Below are 18,329 nucleotides of genomic sequence, written 5' to 3'. Positions count from 1 at the left end.
CAGGCTCTATAGGTAATTAAGGAAGCTTTTAAATTACATATATCACACTTAATCTTTTAGTTTTGGATGGAGCAGACTACTTAATTTTCTTTTAAAGACGGTCTTTTTGAAGGGGTTTTTGGTCGGTCGAAAATCGGCTCACAAAAATGTTAAGATATTTCTAATGGAATGTGCATTTTTTACAAGTTCAGACTAAAGCTTTCTTCTATGCAGATTAATGCCTATACACTACATTGTAAATTGTTAACAAGTAATTTTTCAAAATCATGACTTCCCAAAGGCCAGTAAAAATGGAGAAGATCTGATAGAATTAAGATACTTCAAAGAACAGAAACACAAAAAGGTGCCAAAGACTCCTATAATAACAAAGGACAGCCCAGTACATATTATTCATAGACTGGTGCGTTGTGAAGATGATTTTATTGAAGTTTGTGGATATGAAAAAGTGGTGGAACATTTTGTATTTTATAAAAAATCCTATTTGTAAAAAATGACAGAATTGATAACCTAATCTCCTCTATCTTATTCACCTTTTAAACAAAAATCTGCTATTTCCCTTATTTTGATAATGCTTCGAGACAAATTAAGTTTGGACACCTAATAACTCTCTTACCGTGATTGGTTTAAGGTTGCAGAGATTGGTTTGGAGAGGGGGTTTATTTAAAGTTTGTGTTTTAAAATTATTATTTCATAGCCACAAGGGCCACAAGAGACCTTTTTTTAATTTTCCTCGGTTCTTTATTTACTATTTAGTTGCTTTTAGTTTCGTTCTTTGGTTGAACTACTTGAATCAAATAAAGACAGCCTCCTAAAGGGGGCGTTTATTCAAATCAATACGGTAATAGAACAAATTTTTGCCTCTTTTGTGATTTGTCCCAACCTGGTAACAAGCATATTATCGGCTTTTTAACACTTTCTAATGGTGCCATGTAATAGGGTTTTATAGTTGACAATATTTAATGCGTTGTTCTTCTCTATTCGATGCCCCTTCCATAAAATCCTGTTTTCGATAAAAATCAAAGGTCGTTATCCGACGCTGTACGAAAGCACGTAAATACTGATATAGACAAAAATTCGACCGCCTCCGACCCTTCTATTTTTGATTTAATAGTAGCACCCCCCCCCTCCGCGTGTGAAAGCAGACACGTTTATTGAACATACAAAATATTTTCAAAAATATGCAGGCTGAAAATCGATTTGTTTGTTGAAGGTTTTCAAAAAAGGATAGAGGCATAGTTTTTTAGAAATCCGTCAATTTTGAAGCTAGACCCTTGTACAATTTAGTGCGCCAACTACTTAAAAGATTGCAGACACTCGGCCAATATAGTTTGCAAAACAAGTTGCCTTGTAATCAGTCTAACGAACGTTGCTAGACTTTCACACAAAAGTTGACAGACTCTGAGGTGAAAAGACTTGGGAAAATCATCACTGGCCAAAATTTGGGTTGTACAGGGAAGAAAATGTTGACAGGACGGACAAACTCAAATGGAAAACCAGAACACATTAACTGTGTGCACTTGAAAATCGATTTGTTTGATGAAGATTTTCAAAAAGGATAGAGAAAGACTTGAAAAAATCATCACTGGCCAAAATTTGGGTTGTACATGCAAGAAAATGTTAACAGGACGGACAAACTCAAATGGAAAACAAGAACACATTAACTGTGTGCACTTGAAAATCGATTTGTTTGATGAAGATTTTCAGAAAATGTATAGAGGTAGGGTTTTTTCTGCAGAAATGTAAAAAGAACAAGTTGCAAATGAAGTTTGATATATTGAAAACCCGCCACCACAAAGAAAAATCCTCAAGCTGGTGATAGCTGTTGCTGTGCCTTTAAAAACTCTTCATGCTTTTTACACTTGTGCTACCGTCATAAATGAGGGGTAACTTTTATCACCTCCAAACAGCAGTTTGTGATTTTACAGTGATTTTTTGAGTCATGCTATTGAATAAGTACGGCGAATTCTGTTACCCGAAATTAAACATGCAGAAACCAATGCATTTGCAAATGAATTTGTTGATGGAGAAAATTGCTCCATCGTAATGAACATCTAATAGGCACTTTGGGCCAAAAGTTTTCTTTTCGAAGATCGGGTTTTTGATTGTGAGAAATGTGAAAAAACATCATGGCGCTTGATGGACTCCGAAGTGGAGTGCTGCGAAGATTGCTTATGGGAAAATCATATGAAAGTTAGGAAAAATCGATGGCACAAAGAGTGCAAAAGGAAAGCTTTCAATTCAGCCATGGTGGCAGAGGAGCTACACAGTTTTAATGAGAGATTGGTGAATTCAAAAGAAGGTGATTGTTCAAATCCATAACAACCTTTTCTTTCCTCACTTTTTTGAAAGTGTTCCTTCGTTAGTCTAATAATTTTCCAAATCCAAATCAAAATCTCTAAAATCAAAGTCTACAAAAAAGGGTAAAGCCCCGATACCAAAAGTTACTTTAAAGAAACCGAAACCCGTATCACCTTTAGACCAATCGGCCAGCCCTTTTCATATGGTTGTATGTATATATGCCCTTTAACAACAGTGTGGTGAAAATTACAGAACTACTCGTCTCAACCCGTGAAGTTTTTGGCCTTGCTGACGAAGAAAGTTATGATGACATGTTTCCGAGAGCCAAATCTATGGGACTCCGGTCTCGTCTTCCGATTCCAACAAACGTTGCTAGACTTTCACACAAAAGTTGACGGACTCTGAGGTGAAAAGACTTGGGGAAATCATCACTGGCCAAAATTTGGGTTGTACAGGAAAGAAAATGTTGACTGGACGGACAAACTCGAATGGAAAACCAACACACATTAACTGTGTGCACTTGAAAATCGATTTGTTTGATGAAGATTTTCAGAAAAAGGATAGAGAAAGACTTGGGAAAATCATTACTGGCCAAATTTTGGGTTGTACATGCAAGAAAATGTTGACAGGACGGACAAACTCAAATGGAAAACAAGAACACATTAACTTTGTGCACTTGAAAATCTATTTGTTTGATGAAGATTTTCAGAAAAAGGATATAGAAAGACTTGGGAAAATCATCACTGGCCAAAATTTGGGTTGTACATGCAAGAAAATGTTAACAGGACGGACAAACTCAAATGGAAAACAAGAACACATTAACTGTGTGCACTTGAAAATCTATTTGTTTGATGAAGATTTTTAGAAAAAGGATTGAGGTTTAGTTTTTTTCTGCTGAAATGTCAAAAGAACGTCGGATATTTGAAAACCCGCCACCACAAAGAAAAATACTCAAGTTGATGATAGCTGTAGCCGTGCCTTTAAAAACTCTTCATACTTTTACACTTGTGCTACGCCGTCATAAATAAGGGGTAACTTTTATGACCTCCAAACAGCAGTTTGTGATTTTACAGTGATTTTTTGAGTCATGCTATTGAATAAGTACGGCGAATTCTGTTCCCGAAATTAAACATGCAGAAACCTATGCATTTGCAAACGAATGATCATCAAGAATCAAAGCTGGCTTCAAGGTCTCTTTGGGTCACCTCAGGCTCTATAGGTAATTAAGGAAGCTTTTAAATGACATATATCACACTTAATCTTTTAGTTTTGGATGGAGCAGACTACTTAATTTTCTTTTAAAGACGGTCTTTTTGAAGGGGTTTTTGGTCCGTCGAAAATCGGCTCACAAAAATGTTAAGATATTTCTAATGGAATGTGCATTTTTTACAAGTTCAGACTAAAGCTTTCTTCTATGCAGATTAATGCCTATACACTACATTGTAAATTGTTAACAAGTAATTTTTCAAAATCATGACTTCCCAAAGGCCAGTAAAAATGGAGAAGATCTGATAGAATTAAGATACTTCAAAGAACAGAAACACAAAAAGGTGCCAAAGACTCCTATAATAACAAAGGACAGCCCAGTACATATTATTCATAGACTGGTGCGTTGTGAAGATGATTTTATTGAAGTTTGTGAATATGAAAAAGTGGTGGAACATTTTGTATTTTATAAAAAATCCTATTTGTAAAAAATGACTGAATTGATAACCAAATCTCCTCCATTTTATTTACCTTTTAAACAAATGTGCTATTTCCCTTATTTTGATAATGCTTCAAGGCAAATTAAGAGTAATGTCAAAGCTTTCTTCAGAGCTTCACATGTCAAAACGCCAGATAGAAGGCTCCATAATAATTGTTGCTAATGAATTGTTTGATCGAGAATGGAAACCTTATGATGTAGCGAAAGATAAAACCCCAGACCTTGATACTCTACCATGTATGAAAAATTACCAACAAATCGAACCATTCTTTGAATCAAAGGCTTTACATGCTACACAGGAAAAAATGTTCGATTTCCAAGGTTGGAAATTCGATATTTTTGGGTTGGAAATTTTGGTTTTATAATTGAAGGTTGGAAATTTGAGCGATTACTTTAAAGTGATTTGGAAAACGTAAATTACCCATAGGTTTTGTAGAATAAACCAATGCGCTTGAAAAATCAAGTGAAAAAAAAACAATGTAGAAATGACAATTTTCCAAGGCTGGTTGGAAAACATGACTTTTTGGGTGGGAAATTTTTATTTTCCAAACAGTTTGGAAATTGAAAAAAAAGGTCAAAAATGGATGTGAAAATACATATTTTTGTAAATTTGATACCTCAGGTTGAAAAACTAGACTTTTTGGGTCGGAAATTTGTGTTTCTCCCAAACAGTTTGGAAAACGTTAAAAATCCATGTGGAAATTACATTTTTCTAAGATTGAGACCCTTTCTTGGAAAACTAGACTTTTTGGGTTGGAAATTTGTGTTTCTCCAAACAGTTTGGAAAACGTTAAAAATCCATGTGGAAATTACATTTTTATGAAATTGAAACTCTTTCGATTGGAAAACTAGGCTTTTTGGGTTGGAAATTTTTGTTTCTCCGAACAGTTTGGAAAACGTTAAAAATCCATGTGGAAATTACATTTTTCTAAGATTGAGACCCTTTCTTGGAAAACTAGACTTTTTGGGTTGGAAATTTGTGTTTCTCCAAACAGTTAGGAAAACGTTAAAAATCCATGTGGAAATTACATTTTTATGAAATTGAAACTCTTTCGATTGGAAAACTAGACTTTTTGGGTTGGAAATTTGTGTTTCTCCAAACAGTTTGGAAAACGTTAAAAATCCATGTGGAAATTACATTTTTATGAAATTGAAACCCTTTCGATTGGAAAACTAGACTTTTTGGGTTGGAAATTTGTGTTTCTCCAAACAGTTTGGAAAACGTTAAAAATCCATGTGGAAATTACGTTTTTCTAACCATTTTCTGCGCATGCTCCTTTGAGAAAACCACAAGCGATTTTTCGCTCAAAACTGTTTTGATGTATAGCAAACCTGGATATTGGACTATAATGTGAGCAGTCAAGCTGTAAGTTTCCGTCAGGTGAGGCGTCGCTTCGGAGCGGCCTCGGTCAATCGCAGTGAGTTCGCACAGTGAAGCACATAGGGTACTTGTGTCATAGTTTCAAATAGCGCCCTGCTGAGCTGTGTGAGTGATCTAAGATCAACCACGTATCTGTGCGAACAATAACGAGAGATTGACCGGGAGCCATCGAGCCTAGGCTAGCGAGTGAATGTTCACAAAAACCTTGCTTAAGATCTCTTTTCCACATCTCTGCCATCACTTTTTGGATTTTGGCTTTTTTCAACCTAGATTTTCGAAAATTCCAACCTTGTTAAATTTGGATTTTGGCTTTTTTCCAACTGAATTTAAAAAAATTCCAACCTTGTTATTTGGATTTTGGCTTTTTTCAACCTAGATTTTCGAAAATTCCAACCTTGTTTTCCAACCGAATTTTAAAAAATTCCAACCTTGTTAAAGTTTGGATTTTCGCTTTTTTCAACCGCGATTTTCGAAAATTCCAACCTTGTTTAAGTTAGAATTTTGGCTTTTTTCAACCTCGATTTTGGAAAGTTCCAACCTTGTTTAAGCTTGGATTTTGGCTTTTTTCCAACTGAATTTTTTAAAAATTCCAACCTTGTTTAAGCTTGGATTTTGGCTTTTTTCCAAGCCATGGAAAATGCAACATTTCCAACCTTGGACAATGTCCCACATTTTCAGGTTGGATTTTCCATTGGATTTTATCTTTTTTCCAACTAAGAAAACTTGGAAATCGAAAATTTTTTCCTGTGCTATAGTCGAAGAAATCATGAAAGAGGATACTGTTGCCACCGTATATGCAAATGATGGCTCATCAATAAGCGGGTAGTATCGTATGTTGTTCAGTCACTGACTACTAATGGGGAGCACAGAGCTTTGCCAACGTAATAAATACTCAGAAAAGGACATACTTAGTAGGGTCAACTTTGTAATGGCTGATAGCACTTCACATAATCTCAAAGTTCCGGAACGAATCTTTTGTTATAAAGTCACAAAAGTGTCTATCAAATTTTATCAATCGTGATTACTTTAGGCGTACAAACTTTCGCGAGCAGAAACTTTCGCGAGGTCGAAAAATCGCGAAATTCACAACATTTACTTTCGCGAATTTGAGGAAAAAATGTTTTTCGCGAGCATAAACTTTCGCGAATCGTAAGATAAAAATGAGAATTTTCGAATAAAATCCCCTTAAAAGTGAAAAATGTTCCTTAAATCCGCTAAAGACGGTTGTTCTTTGCCATTAAAGGATAATAATATGCCGAAAATTTGATATTTATTACGATTTCAAATCATGAAGAACGGTGAAGAAGATAGTGCTCAATAACAAGTAGAGCTAAATCATTTCATATATTTCTCTTCAAATATTAAAAACAAACATTACACTGTGTTTCACGCACAAGGCGATCATCAGATGTGGATAAAAATTTTTCTACGAACAAAACAAATTCTACTTGTAGAAATCGAAATCATTCTCTCTCGTTGAAGGACCATCGATTTAATCGCTTGAATGACTGCGCACTTGCTGTTTTATACCATATGGAGGATATCACCAGTTATCTTGATCAGTTTTCCAATATCATCAATGGTATTACTATTTTTGATAATAGTTTTCTTGAAATGGAAGTGCTTAAACCCATTTATGATGCCATATCGCTTGTTGGCATCCACATTTTGAAACCTTTCCATAATCTCATTCTTGAGAAAGAGACAACCTATACTACACTGTTTGGATCTTTTCCAAAGCTACATGAAGAATTGACATCGATTGAATCGGATTCTTTACTGACACAAAACCAAGTCTTCCAATTCGCAAAACCAGATCATTTTGATGCATGTCTACCAAAACCAGTCCTTCTGAGTAACCTTCTTGACATTATTGCTAAAGAGTACTCTCGGGAAGTGATACAGCTAATTGATTTTCTACTAAAGAAATTTGCCCAGTGCTTTGAATACCAAAAAGGAGCAATTTTTGGCTTCGGAGACAAAAAAGATGATAGTACAGGAACTGTATTAAAATTGAGCAAACAACCAAGGAGGATTGCCACCAAAGTAGACAAATTGTGCAAGTTATCGTTCAAACTGCACAAGATCGCATCGAGTATTGGATTTATCGAAAAAGCTCTATATTTTAAAGTTGTACCGAAATTTGCTCGAATTAAAACAACTTGATCATGTAGAAATCCACAACTTGAGTGAAGAGCGTAGTGTTGGATTTGTCAATTATGAACAAGACATCCGTGGTAAGCAGAATCTAGAGGCAGTTTCTCGAAAAATGATTTTAAACAAATCTAGCGACTTGATAGCTGAGAGTCAAGCCAGTTTCAGAAAGTACCGAAGTGCAGCGAAGGAAATCAAGGAGCTTAAGCAGCAGTGGAATGATGAGATGAAAGTCCTTGAAAAGAAGGGCTTCTCTCAGAAAGAATTAGCAGCAACCAACGTGGAAAAGCAAAAACTGGAAGACCTTGACTTCTTGAAGGAACAAAGTGTACCTGGCCCCTTTACAACAACCGAAGCAGTTAAAACATATATGGAAAGTACCCTTGAGAGCAAAGATGATCTATGTTCATATTTGGACCAATCGAGAAACATCTCGAGTCTCACGTTAGGAGATTTACATAATGTATTAACTGGATTAAGTGGTACTTGTGGTGATTTAGGAAATGAAAATGTTGATATGCCCCAAAGCACTGAAACACTGTCTGCTTTTTCGTTTGGTGAACATTTAGCTTTGTGCCTGGCATGACGATGAGGAAAATTGTTTAAGTTGGTATATGGGAGTTGTTGATTGTACAAAGGATGGTGATGTTTTTGTTTCATATATGAAAGGAAGGGACAAAAAGGGACAGAAATGGCTTTTTCCAGATGAAGCAGAAATCCATGAAGCAGAAATCCATAAAACCAACCCAACTCAAATCCTTTTTCACCATGTCAATGTCTCAAGCTGTTTGTAGGAAAAAAATAAGATCTAGCTGAAACTTTCTCCAGACCTTCTCTATAGGATGCTTATACCTCAGGAAAAATTCCCCTAAAATCCCACTGGTGGAACATCCCTTTTTTGGGACAGTTCTATTTTCCCCAGGCAAAATCTTAAGGGCGAAATTTTTTGAAAATTTCAAACTTATTTCCAGACAATATCATGTATACCATTCGAAAGCTCTCGAAAAACTATATAGAAGACTTTTAAACGGTTATAGCTGATTTCCTTACCTAACTCGAGATATTTTATGTGCAAGTTCCACTTTTCGCCACACTTTGGTCAAAATTGACCATAAATAGCATCTTCTGCGTGAATTATCTCGAGTTAGGTAATGAAATCGGCTATACCCGTTTAAAAGTCTTTTATATAGTTTTTCGAGAGCTTTCGAATGGTATACTTGATAATGTCTGAAAATGAGTTTGAAATTTTCAAAAAATTTCGCCCTTAGGGTTTTGCCTGGGGAAAAAAGAAATGTCCCAAAAAAGGGATGTTCCACCCAGTGGGATTTTAGGGGAATTTTTCCTGAGGCATAACCATCCTATAGAGAAGGTATGGAGAAATTTTCAGCTAGATCTTATTGTTTTCCCGTAAATTATGCTATACGACCCCACTATGAATGTCAGAGCATTCCAATCCGACCTGGTGTAATAAATAAAGTAGCGTAGCATTGATTTTGTAATGGGTGTCAGAAATATAAACCAGTGATCACAAGCCACATTGGAAATTCCAGATTCTAGGACTATATTGTGTTACGTACAATTAAATTTTGAATAGTTAACATTTGATCTTCTTAAAATGGTTGTTAACCTTATCAACAAAGTAAAAAATAGTTCTTAGAAGTTTGGGTTCGAATTAGGGATATTTACTTTACAAAGTTTCAATCAATATTTAAGTCACTATGCTGTTTCAGTATTTTGTAGAGTCGACAATGCCCCATGAAATAATTTGAGAATGATTAGCAGATCTTGCATGGCAGCAGATATTGCGCAATGAGTTGTCCTCTCAGCATAAACACTCAGTCAACCTTGTTACGTTGACCATATTTTGACCAGTTAAGCTTTAACTATTTTCCAAATAGGAATGAGTTACCCTCCAAAGTTCACAAATACCAATAATCAAATAAAAAATAAATAAAAAACACTTACAATGTCCGATAGCTAATAGCCATTTAAGTTATTTGTTCATGCTTCTTTAGAATGAATTATTTCCATCAACATATTATGGTTCAGGTACCAGATTACCAGACAGTATAAAACATTTTTCATAAACTGTTCATTTTGTCCAACAACAGTTTCTTTAATCAAATATTAACAGAGATGCAGCAACCAAAACAAGGTACAAAATTCTATGATTTGAAAACGCATCATCAACCAATCAATGTAACTGCCAGTCTGCTCAAAAGGAGAAAGGAAATTTTACACAGTTAATACAAAATTTCATATATCCTGCAAAAAAGGCAATGAAGATTACACCATTACGCCTTGTACATTGATAAAGTTGCAATCAATCATGAAATAATTAGTATTCACAAAAGCTGATTTAATTGAAGGGGGATTAAAGGCACTCACCAAAATTTTACTCATAAAATAAGCATACACGATAAAACAGTCAAAGTCATTGATCAATTTGTGATGTCAATCTTCATTATGCATTCTGCTTTTGTGACTGTCTCATTTTTAATGCGCTTTGTATCCATGACTTAATAAAAATTAAAAAAAAGATAAAAATCAAAACATCAACCAATGTACTGTATAGAGGAAACCGCGGGAAAGAAAGTTGGGCTTCATTAAATCAGATTAAATGAATCAACCATCCAAAATTGGATGAATTTAAAATGAAAATAACAATTCCCAATGTAGTTGGAAATTTTATGATATTAGAACTGGGTATAATTTTTATTAACTTGTTAGTATCTATGCATGAGTCTATAAAAGGCTAGGGTTCAGATAGGGCTGAAACTTCATTATTAAACTGAAACTTATATATCCTAAGTCATTATTTTTAGTTATTGAAAACCTCTTTACAGTCTTACCTTAGTACTGGCACATGCTGATAATGAGAAATTTATCTAATCCATTAAAACAAAGGAAAGATTTTTAAATGAGTAGTTAGCTCTCCATCATCTCCATTAGTGATTGATAATCCATTAGTTTGTTCCTCATAAATTGTTGTTCCATGTCAGTTATTCAAGGCTCTATGGTTACTCTGGTTACTCTGCAATATTTCCTTTAATTTGATTTCTTTTTCCTGAAAAAAAATTGAAATATTAAACATCAAGCAAAAAAGGTTACGGCTTGGATGATATCTCTTTTCATTTCTTATAAAGAGAATAGAGTTAAAGCGAATGGTATGGTAGCAATAGCTGACCTTATTTACGTCAACTTTGAAGAATGAAAGAACTTATTTCTAAAAGTCTACGGACCTTTCGTCCAGCATTGCACAGCAGAACAAAAATATTGCCATATTATTCAGGGGGGGTCAGGGTCCAGGATACCAACCCAGGGCCCAAAAACCTGACTTTTCGAGATTTGAAAGTATTAGACACCACCACCCCCTAAATTGGTATCAATACCAACTTGAAATCCCAATTCTCTAAAAAAGGGGGGACCCACCCCCCTAAATTGGTATCGATACAAACTTAAAAATCCCTATTTTTCTGAAAAAGGGGGACCCACCCCCTCATTTTGGTATCGATACCAACTTGACTTTTTGAAATTTGGAAGAAAAAAATTGACACCACCCCCCGGCCCTGGGTTTGGTATCTGGATCCTGACCCCCCCCCTGTATTATTAGCATTTTGTAACACTTTTGTAAAGTGTAGCGTATAGCTTGGTAAGAAAGGTTTAGATTTTTTTTACACCACTTATGAGATCCACCTCACTGATCACCCCTGTGGAAACATTTTTCAAAAAGGCCCGTTTTTTCTCCAGTGGAGAAAATTGTCACCCCAGCAGAAAATCGGATATTCTCTCCCACCCCAGTTGAAAAATAAAGAATTTCAAAGAGTCACCCCAGAGACAGAGATGTAACAATGAAGCTACCGCCACATATATTTTTTCCTCTTTCGAGCTACTTCCCTTTAATTGTTTAGTCATGGAAACGGGAGATAATTATCAGTAATGTTCGATTTAAAGTGACCCTCTCGTTTTTTGTAATTACTTTGTCAATTGAAACGGGAGATAATTTGCGTGTCATTTTCCCTTTAAACAAACGTCATCTATTATATGAAACAGGCATAGGTGAAATATTAAACATCAAGCAAAAAAGGTTACGGCTTGGATGATATCTCTTTTCATTTCTTATAAAGAGAATAGAGTTAAAGCGAATGGTATGGTAGCAATAGCTGACCTTATTTACGTCAACTTTGAAGAATGAAAGAACTTATTTCTAAAAGTCTACGGACCTTTCGTCCAGCATTGCACAGCAGAACAAAAATATTGCCATATTATTCAGGGGGGGTCAGGGTCCAGGATACCAACCCAGGCCCAAAAACCTGACTTTTCGAGATTTGAAAGTATTAGACACCACCACCCCCTAAATTGGTATCAATACCAACTTGAAAATCCCAATTCTCTAAAAAAGGGGGGACCCACCCCCCTAAATTGGTATCGATACAAACTTAAAAATCCCTATTTTTCTGAAAAAGGGGGACCCACCCCCTCATTTTGGTATCGATACCAACTTGACTTTTTGAAATTTGGAAGAAAAAAATTGACACCACCCCCCGGCCCTGGGTTTGGTATCTGGATCCTGACCCCCCCCCCCCTGTATTATTAGCATTTTGTAACACTTTTGTAAAGTGTAGCGTATAGCTTGGTAAGAAAGGTTTAGATTTTTTTACACCACTTATGAGATCCACCTCACTGATCACCCCTGTGGAAACATTTTTCAAAAAGGCCCGTTTTTTCTCCAGTGGAGAAAATTGTCACCCCAGCAGAAAATCGGATATTCTCTCCCACCCCAGTTGAAAAATAAAGAATTTCAAAGAGTCACCCCAGAGACAGAGATGTAACAATGAAGCTACCGCCACATATATATTTTTTCCTCTTTCGAGCTACTTCCCTTTAATTGTTTAGTCATGGAAACGGGAGATAATTATCAGTAATGTTCGATTTAAAGTGACCCTCTCGTTTTTTGTAATTACTTTGTCAATTGAAACGGGAGATAATTTGCGTGTCATTTTCCCTTTAAACAAACGTCATCTATTATATGAAACAGGCATAGGTGAAATATTAAACATCAAGCAAAAAAGGTTACGGCTTGGATGATATCTCTTTTCATTTCTTATAAAGAGAATAGAGTTAAAGCGAATGGTATGGTAGCAATAGCTGACCTTATTTACGTCAACTTTGAAGAATGAAAGAACTTATTTCTAAAAGTCTACGGACCTTTCGTCCAGCATTGCACAGCAGAACAAAAATATTGCCATATTATTCAGGGGGGGTCAGGGTCCAGGATACCAACCCAGGGCCCAAAAACCTGACTTTTCGAGATTTGAAAGTATTAGACACCACCACCCCCTAAATTGGTATCAATACCAACTTGAAAATCCCAATTCTCTAAAAAAGGGGGGACCCACCCCCCTAAATTGGTATCGATACAAACTTAAAAATCCCTATTTTTCTGAAAAAGGGGGACCCACCCCCTCATTTTGGTATCGATACCAACTTGACTTTTTGAAATTTGGAAGAAAAAAATTGACACCACCCCCCGGCCCTGGGTTTGGTATCTGGATCCTGACCCCCCCCCCCTGTATTATTAGCATTTTGTAACACTTTTGTAAAGTGTAGCGTATAGCTTGGTAAGAAAGGTTTAGATTTTTTTACACCACTTATGAGATCCACCTCACTGATCACCCCTGTGGAAACATTTTTCAAAAAGGCCCGTTTTTTCTCCAGTGGAGAAAATTGTCACCCCAGCAGAAAATCGGATATTCTCTCCCACCCCAGTTGAAAAATAAAGAATTTCAAAGAGTCACCCCAGAGACAGAGATGTAACAATGAAGCTACCGCCACATATATATTTTTTCCTCTTTCGAGCTACTTCCCTTTAATTGTTTAGTCATGGAAACGGGAGATAATTATCAGTAATGTTCGATTTAAAGTGACCCTCTCGTTTTTTGTAATTACTTTGTCAATTGAAACGGGAGAATAATTTGCGTGTCATTTTCCCTTTAAACAAAACGTCATCTATTATATGAAACAGGCATAGGTGAAATATTAAACATCAAGCAAAAAAGGTTACGGCTTGGATGATATCTCTTTTCATTTCTTATAAAGAGAATAGAGTTAAAGCGAATGGTATGGTAGCAATAGCTGACCTTATTTACGTCAACTTTGAAGAATGAAAGAACTTATTTCTAAAAGTCTACGGACCTTTCGTCAGCATTGCACAGCAGAACAAAAATATTGCCATATTATTCAGGGGGGGTCAGGGTCCAGGATACCAACCCAGGGCCCAAAAACCTGACTTTTCGAGATTTGAAAGTATTAGACACCACCACCCCCTAAATTGGTATCAATACCAACTTGAAAATCCCAATTCTCTAAAAAAGGGGGGACCCACCCCCCTAAATTGGTATCGATACAAACTTAAAAATCCCTATTTTTCTGAAAAAGGGGGACCCACCCCCTCATTTTGGTATCGATACCAACTTGACTTTTTGAAATTTGGAAGAAAAAAATTGACACCACCCCCCGGCCCTGGGTTTGGTATCTGGATCCTGACCCCCCCCCCTGTATTATTAGCATTTTGTAACACTTTTGTAAAGTGTAGCGTATAGCTTGGTAAGAAAGGTTTAGATTTTTTTACACCACTTATGAGATCCACCTCACTGATCACCCCTGTGGAAACATTTTTCAAAAAGGCCCGTTTTTTCTCCAGTGGAGAAAATTGTCACCCCAGCAGAAAATCGGATATTCTCTCCCACCCCAGTTGAAAAATAAAGAATTTCAAAGAGTCACCCCAGAGACAGAGATGTAACAATGGAGAGCAGTTTTTAATTTCCAGTCGAGTTAGGGAAATTTCACCAGAATTGAATAGAAATAAAGCATGTAGCAATATAATGCACGAGTCCTATGAAATAGGCTAATATAGTTATCTTTAGTTAGAAAATTTATAGCTTAAAAAATATTTTTGCCCCTGTTTGCCCATCAAAAAGTAGGAACAGAATAAGAACAATTTGAGGCTCAACTCAAGTTGACTTTTTCTTATAAAAAGGGGTAATCAAATGGTATTCTAATAATTTCCATCGTCCTAAATTAATAGGCCTAAAAAGCATCGTTATCCAATGTCAATTTTTTTTGCTTTTGAGCTTAAGTCAAAAATTGGGCCAAAGCAATTTAGATTGTTAACTCCGGATTATTTTGTTAACAAGGTCATTTTCTCTTTATTTTCAAAATAAATATTTCCCTTAAGGCGAATTTAATCTATGGTTCAACGAGCAGATGGTCAAATGAATATGGGTCTGTCGGTCGGGGTGATAAAAATAGTAATTTCGAATTCAAGGGTCAGTAAAAAAATACTAAAGAAACGTTTCTCCTTGTTTTTACCTTTGCTTTCAGTTATACCGAAAATCAAAGTCCAAATGTCTACGACGTGATTAACTGGGTTATTTGACATACCTACTCGACTTAAGGGCCCAAATGAACCGCGCTGTAGATTGGGTCTCTGGGAAATCGAGGAAATTACTTATATCCAGCCACGCATCCATCAGAAGTGTCGACGGGAGTATCAATAGCGTTTGCTGGTCAGATAAGGCCTATAGTCAAGGGTGTTTGATTTATCAATTGATTGATAAACTGGAGTCGGTAAATATTCGTTCAGAAGTTAGATAATACTTTCTTTTTTCAAAAATTATCAAAAGTGGTATTTGAAATTAAAATGCCTATATTATTATAATTATTTACAAAGGTGTATGAGTTAATATGAGTTAATGGTGGTAGAGGAGAAGCTAAGTGACGAAGTGGTGGTGGAGGATAAGGTAGGTGACGATGGGGTGGGAGCAATGGTGGGCGAGCCTGGAAAAGCCAACCAAACTACAAATGATAATTTATCATGAAAACTGAAAAAAGAGAGTATTGATTGACAAAATGTTTCAGACGATAACAAAAAAGAAATATTTTGAGCGTGAACTTTCTAAACTATCAACAAGATATATCAACTATTTAGACGTGTACAGAATTTTGACCTTTTCCGTTAAAAATGTTCATCCTTTTGATATGCGGCAATCTGTGCTAGATACAGGGTAGGATCTAGAATACATTAAATGTAATTAGAAATTTAATTTACCCTTTTGCTCATAGTATTCGTTGTTGGTGTCGGATTTCCAGTGAACCGTGTTAGTATGGCTAGAAAAAAAATTTTTATACAAACTTTAAATGTCCGGAGAAAGTACACATTTTTTAAAAAACACATAAGTTGGCTCAAGCCTTCTATTGTATTTAATTTTTAAGATTTCAATCCTAAATTTGATATTCAAGCAATTTTTTTATAGCCTTATATTCTATCCTGATATCATCCATATTGACTAGTGAATACCTTATTGGAGTGGTAACTCCTTTGAAAACTCATTTCACAGCATTTTAATTTCAAGGTTATCAGAACTCCTCCACCGCGATTACACTAGAGATGATTTTTGGCCCTATTTTAGGGGTGTATCAAAAAACGTTTATCCCCCATCATATTGTCAGTTTAATTTAAGGCTTGTTTCCATTCACCTAGCGGCAGTGCGCTGCGACCAGAATTCTAAATATAAAAGTGGTCGCAACGGACTAGCGACCAGTGATTGATTTCCATTAATCTTGAGATTTAAAAGAAGTGCTCGAAATATTCAAAAGAGTTAATCACAATATGTACAGTGGAACCTCTAATTAGCGGGAAAAGGGTTAGTGTCCGCTAATTAGAAGTGTCCGCCTTTTAGAAACTTTTCATCTTGGAGCTCCAATTTTGAAATTAGGCCATCCCAGGGTGTCGAAAATACAAAATTGGGGTCTAAAGTACTTATCTGCAGACACTAGGCCATAAAAGAACAAGAGAAAGGTTTATTAAAACGCAACAATTTAGTTTTTAACAAATAAAAGAAAATCAGTGATTTATGATTTCTTTGGCCCACCTAAATTCGTTGAATGGGTCAAGGGAAAACTGGAAATTTGTAGAAATAATTTGAATAATAAGACTAGTAAGTGCTTGAAATAAAGATATCTAAAAATTTTTATTTCGATTTTGGACGTCTGTGACCCGTTTGATATTCAATGTCCGCTAATTGGAGAGCTAAAATAGGTTTTAGCCATTTCGTGCGAAAAAATTTGTCCGCTAATCAGAGGGTCCGCTTATTGAGTGTCCGCCTTTTAGAAACTTTTTTATGAGGATTTGACTAGGAAACAGCCGGGGAAAATGAAATTGTCCGCTAATCAGAGGTGTCCGCCTTTTAGAGTGTCCGTTAATTAGAGGTTTTACTGTATACATTTTTAAATTTTTTACATGTTTACTCTCTTCTGATTGGCTAAAACTATTTGATTACTGAATGAGCTCGCACGCGCGCTTTTGGAAGTTGAAATTTTTCAGCTACCAAAATTGCACAAAATTGCACAGCAGAGCTCGAAAGAGCTCTAACTTTGTGTACAAATATTTACATTTTCTGACGTCATTGAGCTATTTCAGGAAATTTTGGTCGCAGCGCACTGCCCGCTATGTGAATGGAAACGAGCCTTTAGTGTTTTCAATTTTAAGAGCCCATGAAACCTGCTAAATCAATTTTGAGTTTCACAAACACAAATCCCCAAGATTGGCTAACAGTCATTCTGTACATAAAAATAAAATAATGCCTAGTTTCTAATATTGATATAGGAGTTTAAGATTAGGGAGTAGTTATAAAGTATCTACTAGAGGGGGCAGTAGATTTAAGGAGGGGGGATTCGAAATTTTTTTGCCATCCAAAGGGCAGGGGGGCTTGACATCCCCATTAGAATGATTCAAAAATGAAGTCTTTTTTAAATCATTGTGAGAACATAAATTTACAGGTTTTAGCTAAATGAGAGGGTTAAAAATTTAAAATGTTTTCTGTCTGCACAAACCAGTTGCGCCTCAGTTATTCATGATATGCACCACTGCAATGTCTTCTGACATTACATCACGGAACCAATAGCTCATTGGTGGGAATTGATGTAAAAACAGTCAATACGTCACTTTCAACCAATCAGCTATTGGGTGGAACAGAAGACATTGCAATGGTGCATATCATGAATATATAACTCTCACATCGATAAAATTTCCCAAAAAGAACGCACAAAAGTTCAAGGATATATAAATGAGATTGTAAAGTTAAGGAAGCGATGTTTGAAATCCAATTTCATATTTCAGCAACTTCCATCTAACTTATGAACAAGGCAAGGATTGCATGAGGGGGAGAGGGGGTATCTAAGATTTTTTCTTAGGGGGGGTTTGAAAAAATTTTGGACATGTCTCGGAGGGTGCAAAACTTTGACTTAGACTACATCATAAAAATTGCTTGAGAAATCAAGGTGAAATTTTCAGGGTCTTATTTTCTTGTATGATAAAGATCATTTGGCCAAATTTCAGTGTGAGGCTGAAGACATTTGGGTCTTACTGGTCTTAGGGCTTGTACTGCTTGTATCTTTCAGCAGGATATTGAAATCTTAAAAATCTATTAAATTTCTAACAAAAAAAAAACAGAAAATGCTTACTAGGAGTAACCTTTACATTATTTGGTTTAACTGGGACATCCTTATCATGGAAATATTTTTGAGTTCAGTTTGATGTTTGTTGAAGAGTCGAGATCCTGCCTGACTGCCCCCTGACTGGCAGACTGGCAAGACTGGCTCGGGGCTCGGCGACATCAGTTCACAGTTCACGACAACCCACGTGAAAGAAAGTTTTTTTTCAAATTTATTCGAGCCAATCGCTAATCAGAATTTTTGCGGGCTTCATACATTTTTCCGCCAATAGCAACG

At 35.9% G+C, this 18,329-nt stretch overlaps 1 long non-coding RNA gene across 1 annotated transcript; it reads right to left on the bottom strand.

Moving 5' to 3' along the window:
* Positions 1-15,174: 15,174 nt before the first annotated feature.
* Positions 15,175-18,219, bottom strand: LOC136808416 (uncharacterized). The gene is made up of 3 exons (XR_010846884.1): positions 18,063-18,219; positions 15,649-15,707; positions 15,175-15,421 (listed from the first exon to the last, which is right to left on the bottom strand). It is a non-coding gene; the product is annotated as an uncharacterized lncRNA (long non-coding RNA).
* Between the last annotated feature and the right edge of the window lie 110 nt (positions 18,220-18,329).

Source organism: Clytia hemisphaerica, unplaced genomic scaffold (assembly GCF_902728285.1).
Source record: "Clytia hemisphaerica strain Z4C2 unplaced genomic scaffold, Clytia hemisphaerica genome assembly, whole genome shotgun sequence".
Classification (NCBI taxonomy): Eukaryota; Metazoa; Cnidaria; class Hydrozoa; order Leptothecata; family Clytiidae; genus Clytia; species Clytia hemisphaerica.
This window is presented reverse-complemented; position numbering and strand designations above follow the sequence as displayed.